The 17,264-nt window shown below is 38.4% G+C and overlaps 1 long non-coding RNA gene across 1 annotated transcript in view; it reads right to left on the bottom strand.

Moving 5' to 3' along the window:
• LOC135213588 (uncharacterized) overlaps window positions 1-16,812 on the bottom strand; it is a 103,107-nt gene extending 86,295 nt beyond the window's left edge. Inside the window, exon 1 of the long non-coding RNA XR_010314172.1 lies at window positions 16,550-16,812. This is a non-coding gene — a long non-coding RNA (uncharacterized LOC135213588). The remainder of the gene's footprint in view (window positions 1-16,549) is intronic.
• Between the last annotated feature and the right edge of the window lie 452 nt (window positions 16,813-17,264).

Genomic DNA, 17,264 nt, shown 5'->3' with positions numbered 1-17,264 from the left:
GGTATTGTATAAGATCCCGAAGATCTTAATGCTCTGCTATCTCCAATTCCCTTTATAGAGACAGAGTATATAGCCTTTTACTGCGTTCTTTGATAGCAGAAATATACAAAGGTGATTCTTCCCTCTGAAAGGGAAGAAAAAACCGCTATGTGGTTCACAGAGATATCGGAAGAGGACAGTTTTCTCATTCCCTCTAGCACGACCTGCAGTAATCATATATATCTTATTCATGACTACTGTCATTTACCTTGAAACATCCTCTCATTCATGTCCACTTCTGGTCAGTCTGCACGCAGACAGACTCAGAGTGGAGAGGTTGTTAAGGTCCATTTAAAATAGATGCTGAAAGAATATTCAGACTGTCTTGGAAAAGACTTCCAAAACTTGCTGTGAGAAGAACGTGACCTCTGTGAATCCAACCTCTCTAAGTCTAAAATGAGGCATAACGTATTATCCTCTCTTTCTTTGACGCCCTTTGTCTTACATTCTGTAAAGAGTTTATATTTTAGGGGAAAAAGACTAAATTTTATTCCCCTTTCTAAAATAAAGATGGCGTAGATTGCTACCTCTCTCTTATAATCATTCTTCCCGTCCTTGTGCCTGGGCAACGAGAGAATGGAAAATTCTATCATCGTTATTCAGCAAAACAACAAATTATTATTATCCTATTCTCCTAATAAATGATCCAGGATCGAGGAGAATCATTCAAGATTCCTATCCTAGGACATCAGGCCGTAATGTACGGTTCAAATACTTGAAAAGCCTCTCACCCAATACTGAGAGCTCTTACGAGTCTTTTCCAGTACCAAAACATTACAAGGTCTCCCTTGTTATATGTTTACATAGGAGTAGGATAATATAACATCCTGTTAATAACAATGAAAGAGGAGAAAGAGGAGCTGCATTGTTCAAGGGACTAGCCAAAAACGTGCAATAAAAAAGGGGTTGCCAAGGTCTTTCTAAAACCTGCACCCAGATTAACTTATGAGTCCGATATATTTTCTATCACTTGTCTCATAAGGTTGAGGAAAGTGAGAGACTTCTAAAGATATTGGTTCTCTTCACCATGTAAAGGTCTATAAAGCAGAAAAACCCACTTATCCTGACACGTACTACGTTCGCCTGTGCGATATCTAGAATAATTGTCAGTAGAGGGTTGATCTGGCAAAGAAAGTTTCTCCCAAAACAACTCCTTTTGCCAGGAAAGAAGTCGCGTGACTATATCACCTGACATGAGAAGTCTGTTCTTGTTAGAGACTTCCGCAATTTCAGTTAATCCTGACAAGGGCCACGGCCGCCTGTGCGATAACTTGTGTCCCTGTCAGGGAAAAAACTGATCTTGTGTCAGTTCTCAAAGAGGAAACTCTTGGAAAGTCTATCTCCAAATACTGAGAAATTGGAGATCCTGATGTCTTGCGCCTGGTTGGCGCCTCGCTCCTGGGAGGCGTCATGCTTCTGGCTGGCGTCTTGCGACTTGCAGCGTCCTCGCGTTTACCTGGCGCCTCTCTCCTGGGAGGCGTCACGCCTCTGGTTGACGTCACGCGCCTTGGAGCGTCCCTCGCGCTTGCCTCGCGCCTCTCTCCTGAGAGGCGTCACGCTTCTAGTTGACGCCTCGCGCCTCGAAGCGTCCTGGCGCTTGCCTAGCACCTCGCTCCTGGGAGGCGTCATGCTTCTGGCTGGTGTCAACCGCTTTGGAGCGTCTTCGCGCTTGCCTGGCGACTCTCTCCTGAGAGGCGTCACGCTTCTTGTTGGCGTCACGCGCCTCGCAGCGTCCTCGCGCTTGCCTGGCGCCTCGCTCCTGGGAGGCGTCACGCTTCTGGCCCATTACTTGCAACCGTGGTCAGGACATCTCGATATCAAAATAAGAAGAGGTGCTGTAAGAATCCTATAATTTTACAGTACATCCATAGTTGGATTTTTCTTCTCAATTTTCCTCTAATTCGAGTATATCGGAAGGGGAATTTTTCTTTCCTCGGTTAATTCTTCCGTATCCCCCCCCCCTCTCTTTTTTCCTGAACAGAAATATTTTGGCTGGCGCCTCCTACTAATTATCTTTATGTTATGTGCCAGAACATCTGTGTCTTTATGGTACCCGACATCCTTTCACATGTTAATTCCGTTCTTATTATGAATAACTATTACATACGTAGTATAATCCATTCAGGGAAACCATTTCCCACTAAAAGAATGTTTCCCATTCGACTCATACAACTTCTGCGCAATATCCGATTCTAAATACGGTTGTGTCGTTTCTCGAAAGACTTAACCATAGCGTAGTCTTGAAGTGAATCTCTATTACATCTCTCTTCTCACTAAGTATGTACTCTAATAAGACATGCTTTCGTAAGTATTAGTGCATAAATAATATAATGTTCTGCTGCATTAGAATCCTTTAATCATGTTATCTACGGTAAACAGCATTGAAAGGTTGTAATATCTTTCTTATTGAAAGCTTCCTAACAAAAGGCAGACAATATTTATTTATGACAGCTTAGGTATTCCCTCAATCCGAGGCTAAGACCACGATTGTAGGGAAGAGATACGGTTAGTTATCCCATTCCGCAGGAGAGAGAGCTGTAACCGACCGCTCACGACTGAGAACAACATGGTACTGCCGCTGGTCTCTGGTCTCTCTCTCATTCAAAGCGAAAGCAGTCTTCGAAAGCCGACTGGCCTTCCCTTTTTTCCAGAGTTGCCAGTTACTCCATTTAATAAAGGAATCTATTAAAATTTTATCGAGCTTCAGGAAGTTTTATATAAGCATAAGTAAGCGTGAACGAGACATTCGACAAGTCTAGAAACTAAATAGGTGTCGTCTAAAAACATCCTTTTAAACCTTTTAAAAAATTTCTTCCTAGGAAAGTCCTAGAAGGGTACTGGTAATTCATGGAAACCTCTTCTAACACGAAGAAAAATGTTTCTATCCTACTCTCAATTCACCAATAAAGATATGCTTCTCCGATCACTTCTCGAAGACACGAAAGCATCATATAACTCATACTCTAGCGTAATAGAATACTCTATAATACTGTTTACATTAAGGTAAACCGTATTAATTTAGGAAATTTTGTAAGGATTTCAGTTGACCATTATAGCATAAATTTCGGTCTTTGTGAGTATGCCATGCCATACGTAGCCTAAGGCGATTTGTCCTAAGCATGGTAGGAGCTAGAAGCTTAAAAGTCATACATATATGCTTTATCACTCAACGAGATCCATATAATTCATTCGATTGACAAATAATCTAAATCATTCTATCAGAATAGATCTATATCTAAAAATGCACCGATGGGGAATCTTATGTTGAAATAACAATTTCATACCCCCATGGGATAGCGTTCTCGTCTAGTTGCGAAAAAATGTTCGAACAATGACTCTTTATCACAAATGTTATCGAATGATCTCTAATATTAGAAGGCGCTAAATCGTCGCCTGATTCGAAAGGTGGATCGATTAAAGTCATTCTCATTTTGAATAATTCTACCAGAAGGCATTATACGAGGATCCTTCGTCAAATTCATTCATTCGAAGTTCTCCTATCCATCATGGAACAGTAGGCATAAAAAGGGAGAAACACTGTTTTAGGATGCCTTTCCAATGGCTATCCCTGCAGTCTGGGACGCTCTACAGAACCTGCCGAGGGGACGCCTGACCGGTGGGGATTCTCTGAAACCTCCTTACGGTTTTCCGATCAGACGCACCCTCCATTGTAATGGGGGAACACTATATTCACTTCTTACGTTCAGAGTTCGCATTTGAACTATATCCAAAGTCTACAATTTGCAAATATGATATTGTAGATTCTGCGGAGTAAGAAGGTGATGAGGATGCAAGAAACTACTAGTACTGTTACTACTATAATTTGCTCGTTAAACACAAGAGCTAATAAAGCTTCAAAAGGATAGTTACTTTTCTGACTTCCCCAACTAGGAAGAAAGATATACTTTCTCATCAACTAACACTTATTTGTATTAACGAATAAATATAAGTAATTCCCTTTCATGAAAGTATAAGTAATTCACTTTCGTGAAAGTGCATGAGTGTCTACCGAAAACTTTGGTAGTTACACGTCACTAATCTTCGAAATTTTCGAAGTTAATATTATCAAAAGTTAACAAAAGCGTATGCCGAACCAAAGATCCATTACTTCCCTGTAAAAGTTAGCCCAGATGATCGATGGCGATGAAACACGAAAATCCATCAGGAGAACTGCAAACGTTGTTTACATTCCAAGCGACAGAAAAATATGAATTAGAAAACGGGTATGGTTCCTATTCCCGCCACCAGCGGGCGGGGGTTAGATCACCTGACCTACCTGCCGCGTGTGCCGCGAAATTCGAATTTCTGTCGGGGACGACGGGAGTAATAGCTATGTATATATCTGACGGGTAAGTTGAATGTATAAAAACGTAAATTACGTACATATACACGTAGTCATGGGTCCCAAGAAAGTTGAAATTCACGGAAAGAAGAGGATGCTCTCTTTGGAAACGAAGATGGAGATTATCAAGAAGTATGAAGCTGGTATGCAATTGAGTGTGATCACCAAGGAATACGGCCGAAATCTGTCGACAATAGACACCATCCTTAAGCAGAAGGATGTCATCAAAGCAGCTACACCTTCCAAGGGCGTCACTATTTTGTCCAGCAAGAGGACCCACGTGCACGACGAGATGGAAAGGCTTCTTCTTGTCTGGATAAAAGATGAAGAAATCGCTGGCGTACATAACTGAACAGCAACTCCCACAAGGCCCGCGCTATTTTCGGTGATTTGATTGCCCAGGCCGAAGACGACGGAGGAAAGGACATCAACACCAACCCCAGAGTTCAAGGCTTCGCATGGGTGGTTCGGGAAATTCCGTAAACGGACTGGCATCCATTCGGTGGTGCGGCATGGGGAGGCTGCCAGCTCAGACATGAAAGCGGCCGAAGCCTTTAAAAAGACGTTCGACGAGATGATGACCAAGGAAGGCTACAGTTCTCAGCAAGTCTTAAACTGTGATGAGACTGGCCTTTTTCGGAAAAAAATGCCTCATCGGACGTACATCACGCAGGAAGAGAAGAAGCTACTCGGGCATAAGCCTATGAAAGACAGGCTTACGCTCGCACTTTGTTCAAATGCCAGTGAGGATTGCAAGGTGAAGCCCCTACTGGTCTATCATTCCGAGACTCCTCGAGCCTTCAAGGCCCACAAAGTGCTTAAGGAGAAGCTTCCAGTGATGTGGAGGGCTAATGCGAAAGCCTGGGTAACGAGGCATTTGTTCACGGAGTGGGTAAATCTGTGTTTCGGCCAGACAGTGAAGAAATTCTTGGAAGAGAAGCGCCTCCCTCTGAAATGTCTGCTGTTGTTGGACAATGCCCCTGCCCACCCTCCTGGCCTCGAGGAAGATATCCTAGCGGAGTATTCCTTCATCAAGGTTCTTTATCTTCCGCCTAACACCACCCCCTCTCCTCCAGCCCATGGACCAGCAAGTGATATCGAACTTTAAGAAGCTGTATACGAAACATCTTTTCAAGAGATGTTTCGACATCACCGATACCATAAACCTCACCTTGCATGAATTTTGGAAGGAGCATTTCAATGTTGTCATATGCATCCGACTCATTGACCAAGCTTGGCAGGAGGTTTCGAGGCGAACCTTGAATTCTTCATGGAGGAAACTCGGGCCTGATGTCGTATCCGCCCGAGAATTGGAGGGATTCGATGTGGGCGAAGCTGGTGCTGCAGATTCAGAAACAGTTGACGATCCTGAAACTGTTTCGCAACCAGATCTTGACGAGATCGTAGCACTCGGCAAGTCCATGGGGCTGGTCATCGACAAGGACGACATCAACGACCTTCTCGAGGAGCACCGGAGGAGCTTACGACGATTGACCTGAAGGAGTTGGAGGCCATGTAACATAACGTCGTTCAAGAGGAGTTCTTAGCAGCGGCGAGGAGGAGGAGGATGACCCTAGGTCAATGGCAGAAATTAAGGATGTTCTGGCTGCTTTTCATAAAGTGCAATCATTTGTTGAAAAAAGACACCCCGAAAAGGCTTACACAGGTTGTATGCTTGCGCAGTTCGATGAGGCTTGCCCGAGTCGTTTCAGGAACATTGTGAAAAGTAGGCAGAAGCAATCTTCCTTGGATAGTTATTTTTTAAAGAGGCCTTTAGTAGGAGTAAGCAAAAAGGAAGAACCAAGTGATACTGAAAAACAAAGTTGAAAGTGGTGATGAAGTTGAAATTTTGTAAAAAAAAAAAAAAAATAAATAAATAAATAAAATAAAATAAAAAGTATGTAAAGTTTAAAAAAGTAAAAAAAATGTAAAAATCAAAAAAAGAAAAAAAATTTTAATTTTAGTTTTTTGTAAAGTTAAGTGTTACAGTTTTGTTAATGTGTTTCATAAAGTTTAGTTTATGTATGTTTTCCTTACATCTTTTTATGTGTTTCGTAAAGTTAAGTGTACATAGGTATCTGCCGGTTGTCCTCCTCCTCTGTCGCCACTTTCGGAGATAGCCTCACTTGAAAGGTAAGCTTCCACATTTTACTACATACGTACAGTATTTCTTGTATACCATGTACACTAATACACTTTATTTACAGGTAATTTGCAGTACGTATTAAGTTAGGTATTGAATGGTCCAAATTGTTGTAGCATTTCATTTTTTATAGGTTAATTTAGCTTTATTATGAAATTTACTGGGGTGTTTTTGGAGGGCTTGGAACGGATTAGCCATTTAACATGTAAAATGTGGTCCAAGATACGAAAAACTCATGATACGAAGGCCGCCTCGGAACGGATTAATTTCGTATGTCGAGGTACCACTACCAGAAACGTCTTTCACTCCTCAATAGCAACTATTTCACATAACAAGAATCAAAGAAGTACCAATTTTTACCGTTTCCGTTCGTTAAGAAACGATCTATTCCCGAACGTTTCTTTTACAAGGAAAGCTGGTTCTCTAGTATGTACAGAGTAGTCTGATAAGTGATATGACGTTTGTATTGCATACATAAAAGGTAATATCGCATTATTACTTGTATGGAACGAGATTAAGTAAGTTAACATGGAAATGTTTGATAATACAGCGATTTGCATTGAAGCTATTGTTCGTGTACAGGTGGCATATACTCGGCGTCTTACACATCTGATTTAAGCAACTTTGCTGTTAAGATCTTGTTAAATAGCAATGGCTGAAGCTGGGCCAAGCACTTCTTTAAAAAAGAAAAAAAAAAAAAAAAAGGCAGAAATGAGGTGAACTTTCGAAAAGTGAAAAATCTCCTAGGAAACAGTGATTTAGAAAAGACTGGTTAGAGTTAAGCAACTTAAAATAGTGTCGGGTTTTCTCTATATCTTATTATTATAATATATGTATGTATGTATGTATGTATGTAAGTATGTATATATTGTAGAATTTAGCATACTCCGATTTCGTTCATAATATGAATGAGATCGCTATCTATAACGAATGAATTATATTGGATTATTTCGTATCTAGAGTTTTTATAATTTTTATTTAGCTCTTGGCCTAGACCTTTATGGTTATTCGATTTAAGGGTACGCCTAAGCTGGTCTCTCTTGTCTTCCAGCAGAGGTTAAAGATGATCCTCTCCAAGCTTTTTGTAAAGCCTGCAATGCCAAACTTGTGGCAGGTCATAGTGAATTACGGAAGCACAGTGGAAGAACTGCACATGTCAAGGTCATTATATTATTGAAAAGTCAACCTTAAGCCAGCTCATTTCTACAAAAAGGCAAAGGAAGTAGTAGTAGCTCAAAAGTACAGACTTTGCAGGATGATATGAAAAATTTATCAATAATTATAAGTGGGTTGTTTGCAGAAAATGATATATCTATGAATACTGTTGATCATTTAGTAGAAACTTTGAACATAGGTATACTAGATTCAGATATTAAGGGTGTCAAATTGCATCGAACCAAATGTACATATTTTGTCAAAAATGTCATTGCTAAAAGTGAAAAGGAGAAACTGATTGAGAATTTGGAAAAAAAGAAATTTTCTATTCTTGTAGATGAAGGTACTGATATTGCTAGAGTCAAAATCATAGCAGTTTTGGTTAGGTACTTTGATGAAGAGGTTAAAATTGTGACAACTTTTAGAGGCCATTTCACATGATGCTAGAAACAGCAGTGCCGAGGCTCTTTCAAATGTCATTAAGTCCTGCTTTGAAAGTAAAGGTATTCCATTAGGTAACATGATAGCCATGGCAGTAAATAATGCAAGTGCGTTAGTTGGTACAAACAATTCTCTCATGACCAAGTTGCAGTCTGAAGCTAACAAAATCTTTATTATCAGGTGCATTTGTCATTCACTTCATATTGTTGCAAGTAAGGGTTCAGCTAATTTGCCTAGAAACACTGAGGATTTAGTTCGTAATATTGCTACATATTTCTCGCAGTTCCAAAAGGCAGGCGGAATTGCAGGAATTTCTTAATACTGAGAGACTCAATATGCTTAGACTTGTAGACACAAGATGGCTAGCAATGCAACACTGCATTGAACGAATATTACGTCAATGGGAAGTGTTAAAACTTTTGTTTTTTTCAAACTCAGACTGAAGATAAGATTGTTTCAGCGGATCTGATTATGAAGGAATTTAATAATCCCTACACAAAGGCATATCTACTCTTTTGGATCAGTAAGTCAAATTCAGAGGGAATGGGAGGATTTACCAGTATATTTTAATTCAGATGAACAAAGTAGACTTCAAAAGATGGATGTAGAAGTGTTCTGGGAGCATCTCTCACAATTAAAGAACTAGTATACTCGGATGTTTATGTGTTCAGAAACCTAGCTTTGAGGCAAAACTTGTTTTAACGCTGCCACATACTAACGCAGAAACTGGAGAATTTTCTCTATGATGGCTGATGCAAAGACTAAGAAAAAAATGGGACCAGAATTGCTTGATTCAATATTAATCATAAATTCAAATATGAAATCTAAATGTGAAAATTGTTTAGACTTAGCAAAAGGTATTGATGATATATATCTTGGGTTCCATAATCAACAGATGTATGATTTTTTTTTTTTTGCATTAAGAGTAGAAATTTCACATCTAGTTAAATGTTAATAGCATTTCAAAACCAGATTATTCATGTTTATTTTCGCATAGTATCTTTTTACCTAGCATTTCAAATTAGGAAATTTAATTTTTTCTTTTTCTTCTCTGTGGTTTATGTACAAGTGAAAATAAGATATTACCATTTCTTTTATTTTTTTGTCAGTATGAAAGTATATCTTTGGTTATACTATCTTTTTTTATTTATTTCCACCAATATTCATAAGCAGAACAACGTGCAAACTGTTTTTGGTAGATTATGCCAAAGAAAAACGTAGGGACATTTTTCTGAAAATCCCAAGAAACGGACATTTCACATTCTGCGTAGGGATAAACCAAGGCCTATACTATTTGTATAGGCCTTGGGATAAACTAGCTCCAGATGACCGACTGACTTGGCATCACTGGCCCCCAACCCCCAAAAAATAAGGGTTATGACACCTCTACACATAATGACGCCATTAGTCTCCAAGTAATGATTAATATGTATTAACTATTGGTCATTTTGTAGGATCTCTACTCCGGGGAGGAGATCCTCTTCTAGATAAGGTGTATAAGTAAAATTCAATCTGACAACTAAAGAATTGTATCTTAACACCTCCTCCTCTAAGTTTTTGGTAAAATCTAGGTATTGAAAACGTTATGTAAATATACTGCTATCAGTTCACAAGTAATTGTTTATTTCAGGCTAAAACGAATTTATTTATAATGCATCCATTTATAAAACTACTGAATGTTTACCAGATACATCGTAGAACATTTAATATTTTTAAGACCGGTAAACGCAAGCCGGTGTATTTTAATGTAACCAACCATAATTGTGACGTCACGCAAACAAGTCGAAGCGACCATTTACTGAGGTAAACATTGGGATATTTGCCTTTGTTCCACTGAAATGCGATTCAATAAAAATCACTGTCATACATCTGCTCTACATGGTGAAAGAGAAATTACTATTCTTAAGTAGTCATAGAAGGGGGTGGGGAGGCCACTTCATCCCACTTGGAGTAAACGGGATCAAACGACATAACCAACTGTGAATAGACAGTGAAGGCAAATCAAAGAGAACGTTTAAAGAAAACGAAATGCATACTTATGGGACACTAAAGTAATTCCATACGAGTTCTCCTTTCGCTTTACCGTAACAGTTGAATCTATCCCTATTATATTACAGCTAATTCACTTAAGCACCACACACTGAATTTTAACATTCAGCAACAATGTTCGTAAGAACAGCCATGGTCACTTACGTTCTTCCCACGTGATGGATAAAAAATACACGAAAATATACTTGCCTCTGAAATAGACGAAAACAAACCTAACCTTTATTAGAATGCCCAAGAGCTAGAGCCCGTCTTTAACTAAAACAACAGATACGGAAGAAGACAAATCCCGCAAACTCCAAAGAAAAAATGCTATGCACACGAAAGAAATGGATTAAAATATAAAATTTACGATACGCGCCAAGCTCTGGTACCTAGGCATATAGTTACTCAGCGCTGAAAAGTGTTGAAACACCGAGGGCTGGGACCTATGGGCTCACTCAGCGCTGAAAATAATGTTGAAACAAATGTTAAGAGTTGAAAACGCAGAAGTAAATAACGGATGGAGTAAATATTTAATTTGTGGCACAATGTATAATTATCATTGATCTTGCCTCTACGCAGCCATAGTGCGGACAAGGGAAAAGAATTTATTTCAATCCTTATTAATTATACTTTAAAGTTTGTTATTAAATACTGATAAGGTTAAGAACTATAGTGAGGATGTCACAGAAAATTTGTAATGTACCCAAAGACTTATGGCGTCTGGCGACTCTGGACATGACGGGTTAGTGTTAATTACTGATTATAATTCACTATTAAACTTTAGTAGTAGGAACTCAACTCCAGAGAGGAGTTCCTCTTCTAGATAACGTGTATAAGATAAAATTCAATGACTACTTATGAATTTATATCCTAACACCACCACCTCTTAGGTTTTGGTAAAATCTAGGTATTGAAAATGTTATGTAAATACTCCTATCAGTTCATGAGTAATGATTTATTTTAAGCTAAAAAGAATTCATTTATGATAAGTACAATTATATAACACTGTTTTATCTAAATGTTTATCAGATACATTGTACAACAGTTAATATTTTTGAGACATGGTGAACGCAAGTACAAACCACCATCTTTATAATTTTGTTTTGGAGCTTTGATATATGTAGAACTTCTTTAGAAACCAATGAGAAAACTATTGAAATACGATACATGAAAAATTATAATTTTTTATGTTGTCATTGTTTAAGATTAAACCAGCAGAATGCCAGCACGGACTCTTCTCTCAGAGCAGCCCATAAACATTCTTATGTCTGTAAATGCTTTTGAAGCACTATATCTTATAATAATAAAAAAATATATAATTTTTGTCTTCATGGATGCTTTTAAAGCAGTATATTTTTTAGACATTCAAACATTTTCACGGCATTTAACACTCTCTCTCTTCGGATTAGCTATTATAGTAAAATATCTATCGTATTGTAGAGTATGACTCAGCTACATTTTCTGGTCTGCCAAATCAATCCTGTGACGCGTGGTAAATAGTAATCTCGCCGTCAAAATAACCATAAAATAATAAAGTGAAAAATCCCCCTGGTCTGCTCATGCGCGTAGTTGCTGTATGCCAACTGCTACAAATTTTTTGCACACAAGTAAAAAATCACACCGTCCTAGGAAGCGTGTGTACGCTACAACGTCGTATTTTTCTTCTTTTTGGGAGGGGGGTAATTCCTTGCCAAGGTCTCCATTCCATTTTTGTCTATGGTCCGTTAACCTACAGTTAATTCTTTGCTACTGTGTATTTATACTTTCAAAAGCATGTTCTTGCCGGTGTTATATATATATATATATATATATATATATATATATATATATATATATATATTGGACTCTTTAACTTTTATAAAGTAGCTAACGATGCTCAGTAAGAATGGCATGACTTTATAGTATCACTTTGGAGTGTCATACAGCTGCTCAAGATCGTGAATAAAAAAATTTACTACTTTTCATATTAAGTAGTCATACAAGGGGGAAAAGAGCAAATTCATTCCTATCGGAGCGAAACAAATGACAGCGAACAAGACAGGACGACATAACCAACTGTGAATGGACAGCGAAGGGAAATCAAAGAGAACGTTTTGAGAATAAAAAGAAAACGAAATATTTACTTATGGGACACTAAAGTAATTCCACACGAGTTTTCCTTTTGCTTTCCGGGAAGTCAAATCCATCTCTATTAGGTTCGTGCTAATTCATTTAAGCACCATACACTGATTTTAACTTTCAGCAACAATATTCGTAAGAACAGCCATGGTTACTTCAGTTCTTCCCTCGTGATAAGATACAAATACACTTGCTTTTGAAACGAGATGGGGGGGGGGGGGGGGTGAGTATAGAAAAATGTGAACAGGTTCCGTAGACGAAAACAAACTTAACCTTCCATAGAATGCCCAAAAGATAAAGCCTGTCTTTACCTAAACCACAAATAGGGAAGACGACAATGCTGTAAATTTCAAAAAGAAAATACAACACACGAAAGAACTGGATTAAAATATAAAACTTACGCCACAGGCCATGCGCTGGGACCTATATGGTTACCCAGCGTTGAAAACAATGTTGAAACAAATGTAAAGAGAGGGTGGAAACACCGAAGAAAATATATGAACGGCTGTAGTAAATGAATATTTCATTTCTGGCACAACGTAAAATTATCATTAATCTTGCCTCTACGCATCCAAGGTGCGGACAAGGGAAAGGAATTTACACTCATAAAACTAAAGTGGACGAATTGACCAGGGGTGTGCTCTTCTCTGCACCACTCGCCCACGCAATCTTTTATATGCTACAATAGAAAACAATTTTGTGGGATAACTGGAGCACAAGACTAAAATGCAGCAATGAATACCAATTATGTTCATACTCCTGGTCATTTCAGATCACTCACCTTGCACAACAAATAGTTACATGAACACGTGTAGCTACATCTGCCCAAAGCATTGCGACTACAGAAATTTCGTTTTAACCATTTGAAATTTTTAATCACCCGCCCCCTCCTCTACTCACAACATTAATCATACACTGGTGGCCAATGAGAAACTGATCAGTACTCAGCACTTACATTCTCAATGAAGAGAGCAAAAGAATTGCAATGAACCAATGGCGTCATTAAATTTGCTTGTGCCAAGCTAAATATAGGGGATCCTTAGATCCCAACTGGTTCCCATACAAAAAGGAATCCTCCCCAGAGGAGAGTGCCAAAATATCCCCGGACTAGTATCAAGCCAATACACCCCCTGGAATGCTATCCTGGGTGGCGACATTGCTATTTAAACCTGATAGTGTCACCCACAGACCTTTGAACCAAAAATTTGTGGTAGATTGCAAACAATCTGAAAAGCTATTCAGAAAAACCAATCTCACTATCTCAGTACACTGTAACAGTGGGGCACTTTAGTAAATTACTCTGTGGTAGTGGGGCACTTAAGTAAAGTGCTCTGCAACAGTGGGGGCACTGAAGTAAAGTACTCTGGGGCAGTGGGGCACTGAAGTATATCCACAGATACCATATGTACATTATACACTCAAGTAGTGCATGTAGGCTACACATGCTAAGGTCAAGCTAGTCAGCATAAGCACATGTAGTATCTATGCCTGCGTAGTAGTACATATAGGCCAGACAAGCATGGACATTGCACAAGAATGAATCATGTATGATCAGAGGTAACTCACATGCAAAAGCATATGCAGACATCATGCAAGACACAAGCACCAACAATGCACAAGTACATGCATAAGAGCATATGCAGTGCACATGCATGACAGGCACAAGCGTAATATACAGAGGTTATCATATGAACGGCAACCACTCCAATAGGACCGAAGGCTTTAACCTTATAAGAATCCAAAGTTATTCCACAAGGGTAGTCTTGAACATGAACCTATTCATTCCCATGATGTACCAGCTGAAAATTAAGATCAGTGTGTCAATGGGGTCCAGGCCTGTGGTCACAGGAATGACTTTCCCAACAGAAATCATGTTTCTTATCCCACCTTATTGCCTTCCATTCACATGATCAGGGGCAGCCTACGTAGAGACTGGCTAACTTGAAGTGAACCAATCTACACCTTCCTTGGAAGTTTGATGAAATACTCAAGTGGAATTCCAAAGGATAAACCAGAGATGACTCAGAAAGCCAGGGTCGCCTCTAAACAGTCCAAAACGGAGACGAAAGAATTGTGTAAAAGGCCGAGACTGAATCTCACCAACTCCTCCAGAGGAGGAGATCATATACTGTAATATGAACAATTCATAACACAGCAAGCCTGAAGTGTTATAAGACAGGGAGCTGCTAAAGAAATAAATTCACTAAAAACTTTGCCCTACTATCCCTGACATACTAAACCACCACAAAAACACAAAATAATACAGATAAGACAAAGTCAAGCTTCAAATATCAGTAGAATACCATGACTTGCCAACACATAAAACAGGATCGGCTTTGACTGCCAACGAAGAAAAGTGTCAGGTTACTGACAGGGATGAAGGTGCTTCACTGCTAGCCTGCTTTCAACCAATTAACCATGTTGTTATCAAGCTTCAACAGCAGTTTCCAGCTTGCACTGGGAATATTTCAGAATATGGGTGCCTTTTCATATTTATTACAGCAGATAGTACCATTTCAAGATTCACAAACAAGTGGTGAATTTAAGCTCTCACTCTTTGTACAGTACTTTCAACAGTTTGTACCAGCCACTTTTTTTGGGTGTCTGATATACAGTATTTCCTTATCATCCTCACAGTTATATCTGATTGGCTTATACATATATTATTTGAAAAGCCTTTTTGAAAAGCCTTTCACCCTTGAGATAAAACTTCCCTTACAAGCAAAAATCCTGCCTAGTTTCAAAATGTTTCAGAACAAGAGAAAATAAGTCAGAAAACAAGTTATGATGATGAATAACTCCTTTGCTCACTTGTAACATTTAAGCCACAATAACCAATTTCAACCTAGGCACAAAAGAACATCCTCAAAACATATGGTATGCAGTAAACAAAGGTAGGTTAGGGGCCCAAAGTCCTCTTCAACACCTATGTTAGACAGGATTCTAAGTTAGGTTAAATTCAAATATATGCCCTTTCAGGTACCACTATACTTTACAATATTACAGGGGATTTTAGGGAAGGGGGTGGCACGGGGTCACCCAGACAAGTAGTACATTGCACCCAAGTTAGATTAGGTTAGGATGTAATAATTCAATTACCAATGCCATATTTTCATAATTTCCATTTTTTGTTATGTTAGTAATAACAAACAATAAACATTTTTAAAGCAGTTTCTCTTACATTCTGACCATATTTTACTATTTCTGGTGATGCTATTCACCATTTCTTTATATACCCGTACCCAAATACCATAGCTTCCTGCTGCATTCTCTTAATTACAAATCTATTAAGGAAAACACAAAATGAGAAATTAGCCCTAACAATACCAACCCAAAAATTCTAACACACAAGAAACAGGTATTCAAAGTATGTACAATGAGAAATTAATTTGGCACCTATTACCCTAAATGATTTCTGACAATAAGGACAAAATCAACCTTGAGTAGTAAGAGCACTGCATGGAGATACATGAAAATTTTTTACCAAACAATATAAAAAATGGTGTACCTATATAATGCAGTCCAGGCAAGATAATTTGAGAAACTTACCAAGATCATTTGTGAAACTTACCGTCTTTTACCAACATTTTTACATTCATCTCAAAGTTGCTGGCACTAAACAAGGCAGAGACTGTAGAAATTCTTTCAATGTTTCGAATTTCTGTGATAAAGTAGCCTTCTTAAATCTCTTTGAGACTAGGCTAGACAAGAAAAATTATAAAATAAAAGTTAGCTTAGGTTAAGCTAATTGATCAAAATTATAAAAGAAAAAATTGCTATGCCTAAATGTTTCACCACTGGCTATTCAATGTAGGTCTCCAATACTTTGATCAACCCAGTAGAGGCTAACTATCGCCAAGATAAAAAAAAAAAAAAAAAAAACCCTAGGCTATGGGAAAACAACTAGGCCTATTTTAGCATGCCCCTTACAGTAAATTACCAAACCATAGCCTACAACCTAGTCTAAAACATCTTCCCAGGCTGTTCATTGCACATAATCACCATAGATTTAGAATGAAACGCTCTTGGCTGATAAGGGAGAGGCAGTGGGGAAATTAATTAGGCCTACCTAGCCTAATACCCAGACACAGTTGGCCTAGGAGTACCAGCTTGCGGCTATCCTTGATTTTTACATACTAAAACAAACAATTAGTAGGCCGCTAATAAATATATGGATAATAACCAACCCAATCACATCACAAATCTTTACAATTTCAAAAAAACTCTCATCATATCAAGTAATGGGACTCAACAATACACAATTGAAACTAGCTACTAACCTGGAGCAACTTCGGCCTAGAGGTTAAGAAAGTTTTCTCCTGCTTTTGCTGTAATATTCCTATCCCCAGTGGCCATCTTCGATAATTTTGACAACTTCGACACATGGTTCCGTCATTTTTCGTGATATTACGAGCCCTCTAAGAAGCAAATATATAGTTTACAAAAATAGCACGGAACTACAACTACTAATAACCCAATCACCCCAACTATCATCAATCGTCAGTTGTCACTGGACTGGAGCCTTGAGGTCGAGGGGTAACTAGCCTAAATTAACTTTCGGTAATTACGACATCTTTGAAGCTTTATTATCACTTTTTTTTTACGCGACATTTTGAGCTAACTGAATGAAAAATATAATTAGCCACATATATACTGTAAAACTGAATGCAGACTAATGGTGTCTTAAGGGGTAACTGGCCTAAAGGGACTTCCAACGTCCCATGTTCCAACTAACAAAAAGTTAAGGTTCAGTTTTTCACAGTACAGAATTACGTTTTCATATACTTTTACTAAAATTGGTACATGTTTGGGCATATTTAATTTTCCATCTACAGTAATTGTGATATTGTAATAAATATCCTGTTAACTTTTATTAGCATTAGAATTTTTTTTTTTTTAGAATTTTGTTAAAAATTAAACAATGCAGATACAATGACCAGTCCACGCTATAATCTACATTGGGCCAGTCGTAGGCTACACAATGGGTTTAAATTG

The sequence above is a fragment of the Macrobrachium nipponense genome, chromosome 19 (genome assembly GCF_015104395.2).
Source record: "Macrobrachium nipponense isolate FS-2020 chromosome 19, ASM1510439v2, whole genome shotgun sequence".
Classification (NCBI taxonomy): Eukaryota; Metazoa; Arthropoda; class Malacostraca; order Decapoda; family Palaemonidae; genus Macrobrachium; species Macrobrachium nipponense.
The sequence above is the reverse complement of the archived record's forward strand: the minus strand, read 5'-3'. Positions and strand labels throughout refer to the sequence as shown.